Consider the following 17,811-nt stretch of genomic DNA (forward strand, 5'->3'; position numbering starts at 1 on the left):
GAGACTCAGGATTGAAGACTCTGTAAGCCTCATATTCCCCAAAAGTCTTTAAAGGGAAGAGACCATTTGTTTTATATCTTTTGCTTTGTCTATCTTCCTCATACACTAGTAGAATGTTGGGTATATATTAGGTTTATAATAAATACAATATTTGTATTTAAACCTTGTATCTCCTTGTAAAAAGATTTTTCACAACGGAACTCTAACATTAAAATAAGGTTTAGACTCATCCTTTCCAGTCATGAATTTATCTAGGAATTCCTCCCAGGTACCAGGATCTGGATGCATTTTTGCCATCTGGTATAAATAATAGTAAGACATGGCTACATCTTTAGCATTCTGTGCCACATAGACTATCTGTGGGGAGATAGGGAAAATCATCATTTCATTATATTCTTTAATCGTTTGTATTTTTTTTGCTTACCCTGGCAGAATGTTTATTTTCCTTTTTTAAATCATAACCTAAGCTTTATATTTATATTCTGATATAGTATATTCATGACTATATATAACACAAAAACTCATATCTCACATCCCTGATTTGTCTTTAGTCTTTCAAAAGAAGAACATCTCTTAACACATGGAAAACCAAGTATAATAAGAATTACAGTAAATATTGAATTTTAAGAATGAACTAAACTTGCTCCTAAATTTAGACTATTTCTCTGTATAACTTGTTAAAACTAATAATGAAAGGAAAAAGCAAACTTATAAAGCTGAAAAAACACCTTACCTTTTATTGAAAAGAAACTATTATTTGGATACATTTAATCAATGTGCATAATGATCATTGCTGTTTATAATGATTGACATGGGAGTAAAATTTATGTATTAAGATGTCAATTATGTTTGAAGGCAGACATTTTGAACACATTTCGCAATAAAAGTGATATTGCTATGCCTTGCTGGCAAATCCTATGAAGTCCATTAAGCCTACTCATCCCCTGAAAATACTACTTATAAATACTACTTATCCCCTGAAAGCCCACCTGAAAACAATGAAGCCCTAGCCACTTATGAAGTAAATATATTTCTAAGTAAAAATGTATTTCAGGAAGAAATCTCCTTTCATCTAAATAGAATCTGAGCTTTCTTCTTCTTTTCCAACTGATGGAGAAAGGAAATGAGAACTTTTATAATCCCATACCACTGGTAGTTCTCATATTCTGGACAGGCTTAGAAAGGGGAAAAAAGTGACATGAGTGGAAAGGGACTTTTCAAAAGTTTAGAGTTTGGACTCTGTTGCTGATATAATTTCTTGAGAAAATACTAAACTTTGCAAACATTCTGAATTGCTTTCTGTTTCAATACTGAGAGACCATGGTGATGAATCAACTGCTTTCTTATCATCACCACGTCTATTTCCTTAATGAAGTCTGTGAGATAGAAATGTAGATAAAAGGCACTCAGAGATATTCCCCAGTTCTCCTAACACCAAGGTATTTCTGGGAGATTCTGTGAGTTTTTACTTCTAGATTTAAGATGATTAACTATATCCTTACTTCCTTATCACATTTGTTTTAATTAGATTTTGAATAAAAAACAAAGGTAGACACAAACACACATACAAAGACATTTTGGATAATATAAGTGAAAGTATAATCAATCAATTTTTCAAAAGAAAAACTACAGCTGAAAAACAACAGCTGTTTTTCTCATTCTATTAAAGATGCGGTGATAAAGACATGCTCTAAACACCTTTCTCAGATCTGCAGGTCTGGGGACTGCCTAGCTTTCCAGATTCATTTTCCAACCACATTAAACCATTTGTGGAATCTGCCTCATGCCTTGCTGTTTCATGTGTTAGGCTATGGACATATAGTTTTCTTTTTCTAAACTGATCTTGTTAATCTGAAAATCTCCTACTTTTTCTTTAAGATGTTGATCAAAATTTTCCTTCATTTATGAGACTTCTTTCAGGACTTCCCTTGTAGTCCAGTGGTTAGGACCCTGTGCTTCCACTGCAGGGGACATGGGGTTCTATCCCTGGTTTGGGAACTAAGTTGCTGCAAGTTGTGCAGCATAGCCAGAGAGAGAGACTACTTTGCCCCAGAGAATCTTTACTTCATGTACTGACACTTACTTTGCTGAGATGTAATTATTTTTTCATATATATACATATATATGTATATATATATGAATATTTTATGTGTCTTCTCCACAGTATTTGATGTATTCTAAAAGACTACATATGTTGGTTATTGAAGAACATTTTTTTCGGTATGTATTTATTCTTTTAGCAATATTGGATTATTTGTGACCTATTTAAAAATTGAAATAGAAACAATTGCAAATATATTACAATATAGTGCATACCACAAATATATTAATACATAATCGCAAATATATTTAGATAGTAATAGGAAGTCACTAAATATTTTTGCTTGATGTCTGTACATCCTACCTGCTGTTTAGCAAAGCCATAAGAAGGATATAAACCTGCTCATAATGCATTAAGTAACTGGATGTTTTATTCTATGTTTGAGTATGATATAGTCGGATATGACTGAAGTGACTTAGCATGCATGTGTGCATTGGAGAAGGAAATGGCAACCCACTCCAGTATTCTTGCCTGGAGAATCTCAGGGACAGAGAAACCTTGTGGGCTGCTGTCTATGGGGTCGCACAGAGTCAGACAAGACTGAAGTGACTTAGCAGTAGCAGCATAAGACTATATGCTTTATGGGGCAGAGGTCCCTGACTTTTTAAACTGTTGCATAATGCGGTCATAGAGAAAGAAAATTATTATATCAATTTTTTTACAAGAACATTATTACTTAGGTTATAGGTATTAAACAGATATTTTGTATAAAAGTGGTAATTGAAGCAATAAAGCCTCTAGAGGCAAACAGAAGGGAGAATATATTCATGATTTGGGGGATGGCATTTTAAACAATTACAGAAAGTTCCAATCACAAAGAAAAAAACTGATATATCCCCTAACGCCAAAGTTAAAAACTTCTTTAAAAGATATTGGTGAGAAAGTTAAAAAGGAAAAAAATAAATAAATAAAACAGAGTAAGATATAAAGAAATTAAATTATCTTATGAAAAGACTTGTATCAAGACTATATGGAGAACTTCTAGCTTAATAATTAAAAAGAAAGAAGCCCCTATAGAAAAAGGCAAAGGATTTGTACACATACCTCAGAAAAGGTGCCATCTAAGGCAATGGCACCCCACTCCAGTACTCTTGCCTGGAAAATCCCATGGATGGAGGAGTCTGGTAGGCTGTAGTCCATGGGGTCGCTGACAGTCGGACACGACTGAGTGACTTCACTTTCACTTTTCACTTTCATGCATTGGAGAAGGAAATGGCAACCCACTCCAGTGTTCTTGCCTGGAGAATCCCGGGGATGGGGGAGCCTGGTGGGCTGCCGTCTATGGGGTCGCACAGAGTCAGACACAACTGAAGCGACTTAGCAACAGCAAGCTATGTAAACTTGCTTGAAACAATTAATCATTAGGAAAATATAAAGTAAAACCACAATGAGATGCCACCAATTTGCCACCATGTGCCAGTATTTTTAGCTATACTTTGGATTTATGAGGACATGGAGAACTTTGATTCATATACCACTGATCAAAGTGTACACTAGTGCATATGCTTTGAAAAGAAATTGGAAATTTTTTTCTAAACCTGGACAAATGCACACTTTAAGATGCAGTTCTATCCCAAGATGTGTAACTAAGGGAAATATAAACATATATGTGCTATTTAATACTTGCATAAGAATGTACACTGCAGAACTACTTTTATTACTGACAATAAACACTAACCCAACTGTCCATCAATTATACCATGAATAAGTAATTTGTGAAATATTCACATGCACATATTGGAATGCCTAACATCAGTGGTTCTCAAATGTTAATATGAACCAAATATGCTTGAAGGTCTTATTAAAACTCAGATTGCTGGACCCCAAGCCCATAATTTCTGACTCAGTAGGCTGGATTTGGGCCTGAGAATTTGCATCTCTAATGAGCTACTTTTGCTCATGATGCCATAATTTATGACGTAAACAGGTCTATATTAAGAAACCCAGACAAAAGCAAAATAGCAAGCATGGTAAGAATTGATCCCACAGATATTACATTAAATGAAATAAGCTAAACATTCAAGAGAATTACTTTACAGGAAAAAGAGGCAAATCACCTTACGATGAAAACATTCACAAATAGTGATTATCTCTGCAAATGGGGGTTCCTGTCTGGAAGTGCACAGGAACAGAGCTTTATCGGGCTCTATTCCTCATTCAATTTCTTGGTCAATTTCTTGTTGTGGGGTCTAATTTTGAGGGTATGCTCACTTTGTGAAAACTCATCAATCCATATCCTTAGTATTTACGTACTTTGACTTTAAACATTACATGAATTAAAATGCTTACTAAAAAGGTAGCTTGAAACAAATCCATTGTTGTTGTTACAAGTCCATTGTTGTAAGTCGTGTCCAACTCTTTTGCAACCCCATAGACTGTAGCACCCTAGGCTCTTTTGTCTACTGGATTTCCCAGGCAAGAATACTGGAGTGAGTTGCCATTTCCTTCACCAGCGGATCTTCCTGACCCAGGGATTGAACCAGTGTCTCATATTGGCAGGCAGATTCTTTACTATTGAGCAACCAGTGAAGTCCATAATATAGTAGTTAGCTAAACCTACAATGTAATATTTTGCTGTTGCTTATTCACTAAGTTATGTCCAGTTCTTTTGCCACCCCCATGGATTGCAGCCCACTAGGCTCCTCTCTCCATGGGATTTCCCCTGCAAAAATACTGGAGTGGGTTGCCATTTCCTTCTCCAGGAGATTTTCTCGACCCAGGGATCCAACCTCCCTTTCCTACTTGGCAGGTGGATCTTTTACCACTGAGCCAACAGGGAAATGTTATAAATTATAACATGCTGTATGTTATATAGCACAAGCTCTGTCTGTATCATTTTGAAACACCACAAAAAGGGGGATTTAATCCTATGCAGAAAAGGAACATGAAGAGAAATTACCATTTATAAGTCTTTGGATTATTAATTCCATGAATGGTACTCGTTTGTATACTGTATCTCTTTACATTTCTCCACATTCCCATTGTTATAGATCAAATCCAATATTTCACTAATCCAGGTTATATTATAGATTATATATAAATTCATATTGGTAAATTAAAATTATACTGAATTAATGAAGGAGTTCTGAGTTATTTAAATATCCATTGTTTAAAAACAATGAGTGAAGGGATTTAGACAAGAAGGCATTTTAGAGAAGAGAAAGCCTGAGTGATTCTCAGTGTTTGGGCACTGAGAAAAATCCTATCTATAGCACTGGTGTCCAGTGGTATTGTTTTGATCCTTGGGATATATGGATGAAATTATTATTTTTTTCAATGATTTATTCAGGGATTGCAATTTCCCATCTTAATTTCTGCATAATTAGTCAAAGTAATCACAACATGAAGTTTGCTTTTTTAAAATTTTGCTACCTTGCAGTTATTTTTCCAAAATGAAGAAGGGAGAAGTTGGACAGGTAAGCGTGTTTTCACTCATCAAGGAGACTGCATGTTATTCAAGTCCTCAACACCTGCAAGCATAAAAGTTAAACTACATTTTAAATATGGAATCATAAAGGCTAATTAAAATATAACCTAAGGCTTTGTAAACATTAACTCCATTATGTGACTTGAAACGGATATATTACTACATGTCCTCATATACTTCTGAGATCCACAATAAGGTAAAAACTGATAAATTCTGGTAAGCTAGGATTTTTTATTTATAAATAATGGGGCTTATTATCTTTATGTGTCTATAAATCCTCAGACAAAAAGGCTTGCTGAGGCAGTAAGTCAAGTGCAAGTTGTCCAAGTTTTTCCTTCATTTATCTTCCTCTTTTTCTTATTTACAGTATGGGGAAATTAAACTACAGGACTTCAAAATCTCTTTCCAGCTTTTTTATATTCAAATCTTAAAATCAAATTAAGCCATGAGACCCATGGTTAATTTTAAATATTTTAATAACACAAAACCACATATTCCCATCATCATTTTCTTTGAGTCTGTGAACATCAGCTACATAATAGTAGACATGAGTCTATAATGAATCAAACACCAAATTTTCTACATATAATGATCACACATTATTTAAATGTTGAAAGCTTCTGTGTGTCCTATTCAGGAAAAAAAAAAAAACTCATTAAAATGTCTTCATCTGTAGATATTATCTTTGGGTGGAAGTTGACTATAATATGGGTATTGGCATAGCCAAATTCTTACTCTTTTATTGTAGACACTTATGATTCAACTGCACAAGCTCTGTCTGTATCATTTTCAATCACCACAAAAACGGGGATTTAATCCTATGCAGAAAAGGAACATTAAGAGAAAATACCATTTGTAAGTCTTGGAATTATTAATTCCATGAATGGCACTCATCCGCATTCCCATTGTTATAGATCAAATCCAATATTTCACTAATCCAGGTTGTTCCTGAGGAAAAGAGAATCAAAGAAACTCAAAACTTCTGTGTTAAAAAGTATATGAGAGGGTTGGTGCACGGGGATAATCCAGAGAGATGATATGGGGAGGGAGGTGGGAGGGGTGTTCGTGTTTGGGAACTCACGTACACCCATGGTGGATTCATGTCAATGTACGGCAAAACCAAAATAAAGTAAAAATAAAAATTTTAAAAAAAGTATATGAGAGGGTTAATAGAGGTAGAAAAGCACTGTAATATATTTTTTTAAATGTGTTCTTCATTTGCATTTTTTTCCTAGGAGATAGGAAATATCAGTATCTCTTTTCTTAGGAGATATCAGTATCTATCTTGAACATATACATATGTACTGTGTACATATGTATGTGTGTCTATATGTCTAAAATCTGATTAAAATAACCATGAAAGTAAGGCAGGCAAAGGACATAAGCATGACTTTTTAAGCAGACAGAATTTAAGTAGCAATAGCATACCCTCCTGGGTGAAATGGATGAGGGAATTAGTCACATTTAGTGAATCTGACCAGCAATTTGTATATTTCCTATTAAAATAAAAAGATTATTAGTTTTGGGGTCAAAAGAGCACTTCAGGTAAAAATGTTCAACATTTGGTGGAATGGTGAACAGGGAAACAAAGAAGACACTGTAGATGCATCCATGGAGACCCATGTGTCATTCATCAACAAAAGACAATGGATTCTGAATGACAGGGCAGACCAAGTCACTCTGATCTTTCTGAGATTGTGCCTCACTGGTCTTTTGAGAAATGGACCTAAGTGTATGAGAATATGCTCTACCCAATTGTCTATGGCACTCAATGATCAGGGTATTGAGGCACTGCTAAACAAACAAAACAAACATCATAGTACCTAGGAGAAAAATACCTTATTAATTGTTTCTATCCTCTTCCTCTTTACCCAGTGTGTAAAAATAGTCTCTAAATTGCATAATCATGGATAGAAACTAAATATACAAATTAAATAACTGATCTATGCACACAGCATTTCTGAAGAATGATCCGTCTGTAGATGCAACTTTGGATTGGTTCCAGGTATTAGAGTACTTTAGACTTCCTTACTATTCAGTCCTTTCTTACGGACAACTCTTCCTCTTCCTTGTCCCTACATCATGAGCATGAGTCTCTCTCCTCTATCCTTCTACATAGACAATTATAGTACTAAGAAAAAGATGAGGCAAATCATTATTACCCTTGAACCTTTTGTTGCTTGGTCTCATTTCCGCTTGGGCTTCCCTCATGTGGTAAAGAACCTGCCTGATATTTCAGGAGATGCAGATTTGATTCTTCTATCAGAAAGATCCCCTGCAGAAGAAAGTGGCAACTCACTGCAGTATTATTTCGTGGGAAATCCCATGGACAGAGATGCCTGCTGGCCTATGCTCCAGGGGGTCGCAAAGAGTCACACACAACTTAGTGCCTAAATGACAGCAACTGGTTTTGGCTTAAGTGATGATTCATGAGGGGGAGAAAAAGAGACCTAAATGCCAAAGTACAATATAGCACATTTTATTTCCTGTTAGTGAGTGGTTTGAATGGTGGTCAATGAAATCTGATTGAAAAAGATGCCAATTTATGGTTTGAACTGTAAATGTTTACCTTCCACAATATTTGAAAAAAATAGCACATGGTTTAGCCCATTAATGAGTTCATTAACTTGAAACTTTTTATAAAAAAAATCAACAGGGCACCGAAATATTAGTAATTTTAAGATGTAATCTCAATAGATTGTAAGGGAAACAAACTAAAAAGAAAATAACAGGAATAAAGAGCATTGGATTAATTTATGTGAAGCCATTTAACTCTTACTATGCCAGAAAAAGTTCACCTTCAAGGGTTACTTTCATAGATGAACTATTTGAATGATGGTAGCTTCCAAAAATTGTCTTTAGAATGCTCCTAAATACCGTTTGTTATTGTTGTTTAGTTGCTAAGTCATGCCCAACTCTTTGTGATGGACTGTAGCTTGCCAGGTTCCTCTCTCCGTGGGATTTCCCAGGCAAAAATATTGGAGTGGGTTGCCATTTCCTTCTCCAGGAGATCTTCCAGACCCAGGGATTGAATCTGCATCTCCTTCCTTGACAGGTGGATTTTTTTTTTTTAACCACTGAGCCACCAGGGAAGCTCCCTTAACACCATATACAAAAATAAATTAAAAATGGATTGAAGACCTAAATGTAAGGCTGGATACTTTAAAACTCTTAAAGGAAAACATAATTAGAACACTCTCAGACACAAATTGCAGCAAGATCATTTTTGATACACCTCCTTGAGTAATGGAAATAAAAACAAAAATTAACAAATGGTTAGGTTGTTTGTTTTTTTGATTTTGAGCAGCATGAGCTGTGTGCATATTTTGGAGATTAATCTCTTGTTGGTTGTTTCTTTTGTAAATATTGTATTTTCTCTCATTGTGAAGGCTATCTTTTCATTTTGTTTATATTTTCCTTTGCTGTGCAAATGCTCTTCAGTTTAATTAGGTTCCATTTGTTTATTTTTGTTTTTATTTTCATTATTCTAGGAGATGACTCAGAAAAGATCCTGCTAAAATTTATGTCTGAGAGCATTCTGCCTATTTACCTTAAAGAGTTTTATAGTATCCAGCCTCACATTTAGATCTTTAACCCATTTTGAGTTTATGTTATTGTGTGGTGTTAAGTGTTAAGAAGTATTCTAATTTCATTTGTTTACATGTAGTTTTTCAGTTTTCCCAGAACCATTTATTGAAAAGACTGTCTTTTCTCCATTGTATATTCTTGCTTCCTTTGTCATAGATTAGGTGACCATAGGTGCGTTGGTGTGTCTCTGGGCTTTCTATCGTATTCCATTGATTTATATTTCTGCAGTATATATATTTGTCCAGTATATCCAGAGAAAATTATAATCTGAACAGATACATGCAGCTAATGTTCATTGCAGCACTGTTTACAATAGCCAGGACATAAAAGCAACCTAAATGTCCATCAACAGAAGAACGGATAAAGATGTAACACGTATATACAGTGGACTACTATTTCACTGGACTGTGTGGCACATATATATGTGCACGCTAGTTGCTTTAGTCATGTCCAACTCTGTGATTCTACTGTGTGTAGCCTGCCAGGCTCTTCTGTCCACGGGATTCTCCAGGCAAGAATACGGGAATGGATTGCCATGTCCTCCTCCAGGGGATCTTCCTGACCAGGGATCAAACCCACATCTTTTATGTCTCCTGCATTGGCAGGCAGGTTCTTTACCACTAGCACCACCTGGGGAGCACTAGTGATCTAATGCAATGGACTATTCCTACTGTAGTACATATACACAAGAACCTAAATGTCCATCAACTGAGAAATGGAAAAAGAAGGTGCAGTGCACATACACAATGGACTATGGGCTAACCATAAAAAACAATGAAATAATTCAATTTACAGCAACATGGATAGACCTAGAGACTGATATACTGAGTTAAGTCAGGCAAAGACATATACCATATGTTATCACTTATATGTGGAAGCTAAACAACAACAACAACAACAAAAGCAGTAAAAATGAGCTTATTTACAAAACAGAAATAGGATCACAGATGTAGAAAGCAAACATGGTTACTAGGGGGAAAAGGGGGAGCGAAGGATAAATTGAGTTATTGGGATTGATATATGCACAGTATTATATATATATATATATAATATAGAATGCTGCTGCTAAGTCGCTTCAGTCTTATCCGACTCTGTGCGACCCCATAGACGGCAGCCCAAAAGGCTCCCCCGTCCCTGGGATTCTCCAGGCAAGAACACTGGAGTGGGTTGCCATTTCCTTCTCCAATGCATGAAAGTGAAAAGTGAAAGTGAAGTCGCTCAGTCGTGTCTGACTCTTAGCCACCCCACGGACTGCAGCCTACCAGGCTCCTCCATCCATGGGATTTTCCAAGCAAGAGTACTGGAGTGGGGTGCCATTGCCTTCTCCATTATATATAATAGTGATACCTAATAAAGACCTACCATATAGCACAGGGAACTCTACTCAATACTCTATAATGATCTATAAGGAAGAAGAATCTAAAAAAAATAGTGAATATATGTATAATTGATTCACCCTGCTATATACCCAAGACTAACACAACATTGTAAATCAACTGCACTCCAATAAAAATTAAAAATAAGGAACCCTATATTCTTATGCAATGCATTGGAGAAGGAAATGGCAACCCGCTCCAGTGTTCTTGTCTGGAGAATCCCAGGGATGGTGAAGCCTGATGGGCTGCCATCCATTGGGTCGCACAGAGTCGGACACGACTGAAGTGACTTAGCAGCAGCAGCAGCAGAATCACCCAAGCTTTGCAGGGCTTTCCTCCTAGGACCTGTAACATATTGCTTTGAGGTAGTTTTAATATTTATAATCTAGAAAAAAGATCAGTAGTCAATAAACTTATTAAAAATTTATTTTCCTCAATTCTTTTAAGAAATGAAGCAGGAATATAAAGGAAAATTGACTTTAGAGAGTTCTGTAATTAGGACAGTTGGTTGATTATGAGTGCAAGTAAATTAACTGGATAAAAGGCAAGAGAGAGCCTCATATCTCTGATACCTTTCTATATATCTATTACTGGGTAAAGTGGAAAGCTATCATAAAACGATCTGAAGGAATACACATTTTTTTATTGAAGTATGGTTAATTTAAAATATTGTGTTAGTTTCATGTATGCAACAAAGTGATTCAGTCATATATGTTTTTGAGAAATACAAGTTATTGATTCTTTTTAAAAAATTGTTTCCTTTATTTTTAGCTATCTTGGGTCTTTGTTATGGGGGCCACTCTTTGTCGTGGTGCATGGGCTTCTCACTGCAGTGGCTTCTCTTGTTGCAGAGCACAGGCCCCAGGTATGTAGGTTTCAGTAGTTGCAGAATGCAGGCTCAGTAGTTCCAGCACATAGCTCTATGCAGGCTCAGTAATTGTGGATCATGAGCTTAGTTGCCCCATTGCACATGTAATCTTTCAGAACCGGGGATGGAACTCATGTCCTCTGCATTGGCAGGGAGATTCTTAACCACTGAACCACTAGGGAAGTAAAAAAATTGTTGATTTTTATTTTTATAATAAACTCTCCTTCCTGAAATTGTATACTAAAGTCAGAAGGTATTTTGCTTAGAGCAAAATACTTCTAAATTCAGTTCAGTTCAGTCTCTCGGTCGTGTCCGACTCTTTGTGACTTCATGGACTGCAGCAGGCCAGGCTTCCCTGTCCTTCACTTTCTCCCAGAGTTTGCTCAGACTCATGGCCATCAAGGCAGAGATGCCATTCAACCATCTCATTCTTTGTTGTCACCTTCTCCTCCCATTTTCAATCTTTCCCAGCGTCAAGGTCCTTTCCAATGAGTTAGTTCTTCACATCAGGTGGTCAAAGTATTGGAGTTTCAGCTACAGGTCAGTCCTTCCAATGAATATTCAGGACTGATCTCCTTTAGGATGGTCTGGTTGGATCTCCTTGCAGTCCAAGGGACTCTCAAGAGTCTCTCCAACACAACAGTTCAAAAGCATCAATTCTTTGGTGCTCAGCTTTCTTTATAGTCCAACTCTCACATCCATACATGACTACTGGAAAACCATAGCTTTGACTAGATGGACTTTTGTTGGCAGAGTAATATCTCTGATTTTTAATATGCTGTCTAGGTTGGTCATAGCATTTCTTCCAAGGAGCAAGTGTCTTTAAGTTTCATGGCTGCAGTCACCATCTGCAGTGATTTTGGAGCCAAAAGAATTAAAGTCATTGTTTCCATTGTTTCCCCATCTATTTGCCATGAAGTGATGGGACCAGATGCCATGATCTTAGTTTTCTGAATGTTGAGCTTTAAGCCAACTTTTTCACTCTCCTCTTTCACTTTCATCAAGAGGCTCTTTGTTCTCCTTCACTTTCTGCCTTAAAGATGGTGTCATCTGTGTATCTGAAGTTATTGATATTTCTCCCGGCAATCTAGATTCCAGCTTGTGCTTCATCCAGCCCAGCGTTTCTCATGAGGTATTCTGCATATAATTAAATAAGCAGGGTGACAATATACAGCCCTGATGTACTCATTTCCCAGTTTGAAACCAGTCGATTGTTCCATGTCCAGTTCTTATTGGACTGTTGCAAGGGTCAGGGGCACTAAGTGCATCAGTGCATGCAAGGGACCTTTTGTAGGGGGTTGCCAGTATCTTCAATACCTCCTCCCTAGTTTGGTCTCAGGTCAAAATACTTCTAAACATATTCACAAAATAAATACGTTTGAAATAGCAAAACACTGTTTTACAAAATATGTTTGAATATTAAAATAAGCAAAATATTTAAACATAACTTGTATAGAAAGTTTATGGGTGCATATGTATTCTAATGTTCTTAAATTCTTTATCTATGTAGTTTGTTTTTGCTTGACTATAAAAAGAAATTTAATATCATTAATTTCCTCTCAGATATAGCCACCACTCAGTTGCAGATCTTTCAAAATAAGAAGTGACTTTGTGTAACAAAACTGTCCCACAACTGCTTGTCAAGTGATCTGCCGATCATTGGGCTTACATATGTGGATCAATAACCAGTCAGCTAGTACAAATAAATGAAAAGATCTTACCAGATTTGGGATAGGTGACGATCAGAAGGTCATCTGGTCGACTTTCAAATGATTCCACCTGGGACTATTCCTCAACAATGCTCCAAAAAGAGGGATGCCCTGAACATCCACCAACTCCCTCCTGAATATATCCAGCTTATTGACCATTTTTGAAAGACTAGATTTTAAGCAAAGAGGAGTAGGTCTTTGTTTTAACCACATCAATCAAATTAAGAAACAAATTAATATCATATTAAATAAAGTGATATTTCACTACTCTAGATCAAGTAGGCTAGTCACAGTACTCTGCATTATGAATCAGTGGCATAAGAAGGTATTATAAAAACTAAAGAGGTATCACACAATTCATTTATGTGCTTATGTTAAATAATAAAGCTACTGAACTTAAAAGTCAGGAGAACATGTCTTAACCACAGTGCTTCACCAATGCATTGCATAGTCAACTAATTTACAATGGAAGAGCCAAGAATATACAGTAGGGAAAGGAAAATCTCTTTATGAAATAATGTTGGGAAAACTGAAAAGCTATAGGCAAAAGAATGAAATGGTACCATTATCTTACACCATACACAAAACTTAAGATGGATTGAAGACTCTAATGTAAGACCTAAAGCCATAAGCCTCATAAAAGAAAACATAGACTGGAAGCTCTTGAAATGATTTTCTGGATTTGAAACCAGAAATAAAGGTAACAGAAGAAGAAAAGGAAAAAAAAGGTGGGACCCCATCTGAAACTGAAAAGCTTCTGCACAGCAAAGGAAGCCAGTAACAAAATTAATATGCAACCTGGAAAATAATTTCAAATTATTTATCTAAAAAGTGGCTAATATCCAAAATACATAGAACTCGTACAACTCAATAGCAAAAAAAGACAATATGATTTAAAAGTGAGCAGAGTATCTAAAGAAATATTTTTCTAAAGGTATCACATACATTACCAACAGGTACATGAAAAGATGCTCAAAATCACTGTGGGAAACGCAAATCAAAACCACAATGACATATCACCTCATGCTTGTCAGGATGATTATGATCAAAGAAACAACAAATAAGTGTTGGGGAAAATGTGCAGCAAAAGGAACACTTGTGCACCTTAGTGGAAATGTAAATTGGTGCAATAATATGGAAAACAGTATGGAGAGTCATCCAAAAAAAAATTGAACTATCATATGACTCCAATTCTGAGTATTCTATTCAAAGTAAATGAAAACACTAATTCAAAAAGATATATATATACAGCCCCATGTTCACTGCAGAATTATTTACAATAGCCAAGACATGGAAATAACCTAAGTGTCCATCAAGGGATAAATTAATAAAAAAACATGATATTCGTATCTATATTTATTTATCTAATGGAATATCATTCAACCATTAAAAAGATTGAAATCTTCTCTCCAGCAATAACATGAATGGACCTTGAGGGCATTATGCTAAGTGAAACAAGTCAGACAAAGACAAGTGCTGTATGATCTTGCATGTGTAATCCAAAAATGATAGTAATTTTTTTTTTTTTAATGAGCTCATAGATAGAACAGATTGGTCATTATCAAAGGTGGAAGGGGTTGGGCAAAATTGAGTTAGGAGATAGATGGGCCCCTGGGCTGGACAGCTGGTGTTTATCAAGTGAAGTAAACTTGAAGCTTTGTTCTCACCCAGACACTAAGGGACAAGGTGCCCATTCCTGAGGTCAAGGAAGACTTCCCTGTCTGCACACGCATAGAAATGAAAGCTTCTTTAACATCAAAAATTGCAGAGATCCCATCCCATAATAAGTGTGGACATGCACCCATCGGCCTCTGTGGTGGGATTCATCTTAGCAAAGAGGCACACACATCTTTGGGAGGGTCAAAGGGCCAATCAGGTGTGAAAAAGTAACAAAACTATTGGCCAAATGAAAACAAAGACTAGAAGTTCTGTCCTATATCAGCAATTTAAATCACCATTTTACTGTGCTACTCATTCAGGATGCCTGCACTCCTCTGGGGGTGTGTATCCTGCTTCTGACAGAAATACACTTTCTCTGTGTGCTCTCCCATACATTACACTGTGTCTCTAATAGTATACTTTGTACCTGTTTTTCAGTTTTTGCCTCCTTGAAACGTTTTTTGCTTTCAAATGGGGTAAGTATCAGGGAACTGTGCCTCTAGCCTCTAGCTCCTGGTGGGCTGACAGCTAGATTCAATCCCTGGACAGGGAAATAAGATCCTGCTTCAAGACTACTGTCCCTCTGAAAACAAAACGGGTGAGGGAGGGTCAAATGGTACAAATTTCTAGTTGTAACATGAATAAGTCATGGACATATAATTTACAACCTAGAAACTATAGTTGAAAGGGCTTGCCATGTGGCTCAGTGGTAAAGCATCTGCCTGTCAGTACAAGGAAATGCAGGAGACACAGGTTCAATCCCTGGATCTGGAAGAGGAAATTCCTGGAGAAGGAAATGGCAACCCACCCCAGTATTCTTACCTGGAAATCCCATGGACAGAAGATCCTGTTGGGCTACAGTCCATGGGGGTCACAAAGAGTTGGACAAGCCTGAGCACACATGCACAAACTATAGTTAATAATACTGTATTGCATATTTGAAAGTTGTTAAGAGAGTAGATCTTAAAAGTTCTCATCACAAGAAAAAATATTTGGTAATTATACATGGTGATGGATGTTAACTGGATTTATTGTGTAGATTATTTTGCAATACATGCAAATATTGAATCATTATGTTGTATACCTGAAACTGGGGCCTCCCAGGTGGCAATAGTGGTAAAGAATCCACTTGCCAATGCAGGAGATATAAGAGATGCAGATTCGATACCTGGGTCGGAAAGATCCCCTAGAGGAGAGCATGGCAACAGACTCTAGTATTCTTGCCTGGAGAATCCCATGGACAGAGGAGCCCAGTGGGGTACAATCCACAGGGTTGCAAAGAGTTAGACACTCTTGAAGCAACTTAGCAGTCATGCATGCATATCTGAAACTACTATAATGTTATACGTCAATTATATCTCAATAAAAAAGAAAGCAGTATCATCTAATTCCTCAAATTAAATAAATTTACTTTGATTTGTAAAAGATTGTGGTTCAAACTATTTAACAAATATTTTCTGGTTAAAATCCAATTTATTTTACACCACAAGAATTTCATAAAGAGATGCCATTTTATCTTAAGTAACTCGGCCTCAGAACACACAGGAAACTGACACATTTGTGTGGCAGTGCTCAGACACTTCTATTTTCCCCAAATCCCTCATCCTTTCCTCCTACTCAAAATAAGATCTTGGGATGGGAGGAATAGTCAGATAGAAAAAATATTTTTAATATGTAATAAATTAAATTCATGATCTGATTCCTTTTCCTATATACTAACTTCTCAAAGTAGCTAATGTTCGCTCCACTGCCTAATATTTCTCATACCTTATAGCCTCTCTTTTCACATTTCTATTATACTGTGCCTCAGGTTTCCAGTTGCCCTAATTTGTTTCTTCCCAGTTACCTACAGCTTTCCTTCCACAAGAAATAGTTGATAGGCTGGTACTAAAACACAGGCTCATTACTCCAAATCAAGTTTCCAAATTATTTTTTGTTCTTCCCTAATGTATTAAAAACTATAAAAATGAGAAATGTTTCAAGGTATTGCTATGAAATATGTAATCAACACTTTTTAAATCAATATGTAAAGACTCAGCGAGACATTGACTTGCTTTTCAATCCTCCACCAGGCCATTAAATTGCCTTGTTTTGCAATTCATCCTATGAGTTTCAGGCTCTTTGTGCTCTGTAATATAATCACATATGAAATATATCTATGCTAGTAGAGGATTTCTAGGGGAGATAATATAATCTTCCTGGGGAAGTTTCTGGAAATGCCATCAATTTGTATTCAGTCCATTAATGTTTACCAGATTCTTACTATCTGTGAGTCACTTAATATAAAAAGATTTATTCTCAACCACACGGCTTTTGCAAAGGTCAGCCTTTTCAGCAGATGAAATAGTAAGAGCTTTCCCAGCCATATTCTCCACTGTGTCAGAGAAAAACCAAAAAAATGCACAGCAAGTCCTTGACTAGCTACCAGTATTTTTATTTTATATTTTCTAGAACCATGTATTGTTATTATTGTTACTTTTTTTTTTTTGTCACCAAGCTCATACATACTGACATAAAGGACAATGTTGTGAAAGTAAAATAAATTTTAAAATTCTTACTGAATATTACTATTTAATATCTGGCAGACACTGTCAACTGCAAATTGGCACTGTCAAGAATGCCCAAATAGCAATCAATGCTCATAAATGGTCCTCAATACCAGACACACATCAGAACCAATTGGCAAAAATGCCCAAATTACACTTCATGCCCCAAACAGCTCTCAATATTAGATACACATCAGAATTAACTAGCAAGAATGCCCAAATAGCATTAACAAATGGTCCTCAGTGGCAAAGAGACATCAGAACCAATTAGCAAGAATGCCTACTAGCACTCACAAATAGGAAGGTCGCCCATGTGCACATTGGTGGACTTACCCAGTATTGGAGTTCTTCAGCTTGTCCCAAATGTTTCCATTCCACCCAGAAAAAGCGTTAAGTTGCCAGCAAGTGCCAAGCAGGGAGAAATAGGGAAGATCCTCAAAACAAATGGTTTTGGCAGCTGCTAGGAACATCTCCCAAATCCCCTACTTAGGGCTAGCAAGCCACGAGCAGCAGGCTGATACACTGTCATGACCACAG

General features: G+C 36.4%; 1 pseudogene; it reads right to left on the reverse strand.

Moving 5' to 3' along the window:
* LOC138081846 (sulfotransferase 1 family member D1-like) overlaps positions 1–13,228 on the reverse strand; it is a 32,158-nt pseudogene extending 18,930 nt beyond the window's left edge.
* Positions 13,229–17,811: the final 4,583 nt, after the last annotated feature.

The sequence above is a fragment of the Capricornis sumatraensis genome, chromosome 7, assembly GCF_032405125.1.
Source record: "Capricornis sumatraensis isolate serow.1 chromosome 7, serow.2, whole genome shotgun sequence".
In the NCBI taxonomy this organism is placed as follows: domain Eukaryota; kingdom Metazoa; phylum Chordata; class Mammalia; order Artiodactyla; family Bovidae; genus Capricornis; species Capricornis sumatraensis.